This window comes from Cryptomeria japonica, chromosome 6 (assembly GCF_030272615.1).
Source record: "Cryptomeria japonica chromosome 6, Sugi_1.0, whole genome shotgun sequence".
Lineage (NCBI taxonomy): Eukaryota > Viridiplantae > Streptophyta > Pinopsida > Cupressales > Cupressaceae > Cryptomeria > Cryptomeria japonica.
Window position 1 is genome coordinate 391,810,526 of NC_081410.1, and position 2,744 is coordinate 391,813,269.

Genomic DNA, 2,744 nt, shown 5'->3' on the forward strand with positions numbered 1-2,744 from the left:
AGGATCCTGCATACACACAATGTTCTAGCACACACATTTTCAGTATATTATCGACTATTTGTGGAGGTGTAAATCACCAACATAGGAATTTGACTAAGGAAAAACCATATATAGCCACCCAAACCTTCCCTTTTCAGTTGCAGGTGCATAAACAGGCATCTAGAGGCAGTTTCAGATCTGGAAAAGGCATCAACACCACCCAGAAGTCTCAAAAATTCACAAAACTATCAAGGAAAGAAGAATGGCACCCTGGTCCTTCCTAAGATAGGGGCATGGCATCCTGGTCCCTCCACTTTGCAGTGAAATTTGACGGGTTGCAGCTTTAGGATCTCAGATTTGCAGTTTCTCAGTTACAGCTCTCTGTCAGTCCATTAGGGACAGTGGCGTGACACCCTAGTCCTAGTCAATTTTGTTCAATTTATAGTTTTAGGTACACATCCATAATCCTCCCCCTTTCATGCTTTCAGTATCTTAGTTTCAGATCTGCAAGTTTGTTCAATTTCAAGTTCATTTTGTGCTTCATTATGTATCTCCTAGTCTAGTTGATCACTCAAACCATAGTTTTTCTCATCATTTGCAACAAGAGGAATAGAAACCCTAAGATATAATCCTTGTCTCTCTCTTTTTCATAAGAAGTAGCCAAATTGATCTATTTCCCTAGGCTCTTTCGTATTCCCAATGTGTTTGCAAAAGTGGGATTAGGTCCTAGTCACCCAATCTCGCTTTTCCCGCTTCCACATTTTGGTGAACCCGACGTGAATCCAACCTTCTTTAATTCTGATTTATGTTCTCAAATCTGAGTGTTTTTTCTATTTCAAATCCAAATTTATATTTACAAGTTTCAATTCCTTGCAAATTTCAAAATTTAGAGGTTAATTTTGCTAAAACCCTAATTTTTCAATTCAAAATTGAACTTGTGGATAGTTTAATTTGGATCATTAATTTCAGATCTGATTTAGAAACTCATTTGACTCATAAATTTCATTTTCTAAATCAACATTTAGAGTGCTTTCATTAGTTAAAATTGAATATTTCCTTCTATTTTGCATATGTTATCATTTGAAAGAGGAAATTTTTGTCTTGATGCATTCAATTCGTAAATGTGATAATGGGTTAGCTTCCCTTGTTCCAAATTTTCCATCTCTTAGAGAACCACCTCTTATTTATGATGACATTTTAGTGCCAAAAATAGTTGTTACCAACCCCTTCAAAACTCTGCCATGGTCTGAGGATGAAGATTTGAAGAGCGATCTTGACAATTCTCTTAAAATGTGCCCTTCCCATCTAGCTATCTTAGAGGAAAACGAGGACATCTTAAACACCTTTCTTAATGTTACTTTACCTTACTTACATGATTCCTATCTAAGTGAAAAGGTATTGATGGACATTGACTTATCTTCTCCTAAATTTGGTCTTACCAATGGGGGCATGTTAGTACAACAAGAAGTTATGGGTACCTCTTCCAAATATCTCCTTCCTAAGCATGAATCTTTGGAGAAAGTTTTTCATCTCCCTCCTAAAGAATACTGCCCTCATGAGGTCCATTTTGTGCAAGAAGGTGGTATTGTCGCTACTTTTCCTAGTGAGGGAATTTTCTCTTTTGATTCCAACAAAATTCCCACTAGAGATGATGCATTGATGAGAAATGCTTTCCCTTCTCCTAAAATTTTCCTTACCCCTAAAGATGCCTTAGAGAAAGAATATTAAATCATAATAAATTTCCTTAATGCTCTCTCCCCTAAAGATTCCATTGAAGACATTTTGAGGAAAGAGGATGAATACATGTAGTGATTCTCTCCTTTCTAAGGATGAAGAATTAATGAACAATGTTATCCCTTCTCCCCAAATTGGCAATAACAATAATGACATCTTTGTGCAATATATTTCTAATACTTTTCCTAATGACCTCACTATTTGGGATGAACCATTAGAAGAAGGTGTTGATTATTCTCTCCCCACGAGAGCACCCTAGCCAAAGGGGATAAAATCGTGATTGATAACTCTCTTGATAGCATCTCACCTTCCATGAATCTCAATCATTTTTTCTCTAAAGGTAAAGAATCTCCCTCTCATCAACTTGGTTCTACTCATAAGGATACCCTAGTTCAAGATAAGATGGTTAACATCTTTTTCAAAGATCTCCCTCTCAAAGGTGAGACTTTAAAGAGTAATTTTGGTCCTTCTCCTAGAGAGTTTATTCCCCATGTAGATCCTTTGGTGATAGAGGATGATATGACCTTTCCTAAAACATCAATGCATACTTCTAGTCTCCCTCCTAAAATTGGTCTTATCCATGATAACATTTTAGTGCAAGGAGAGACTATCAACAATTCTTCCAACAATATTTTTCATTATTTTTCTAAGGACACCTTTGATAGTCCCAAACCATCCTCAATCAATTTGATACATGTGAATGAAATACCTAATAAACCCCTCTTCATAGTTCAAGGTGCTTGTCTTTCTCAAAATTCCCCACGTAATCCTATCTTAGTGGTTCAAGGTGGTTATGCTAATGATTCTTTTTGCACTCATAAGAAACCTATTATTACTGTGAAAGGAGGTTATCCTACTAAGAGCCCTTATGAGTATGCTAAGAAAATTACTAGAGAGAGTTATAATATGGTTGCTCATACTTACAACACAAGAAATAATAGGCAACCTAGTCCTCCTCCCATTATCCCAACTTCACTTCCTCCCTCTCAACCCACCCTTCCACAAGCACCTTGTATATCAAATCTTAGCAA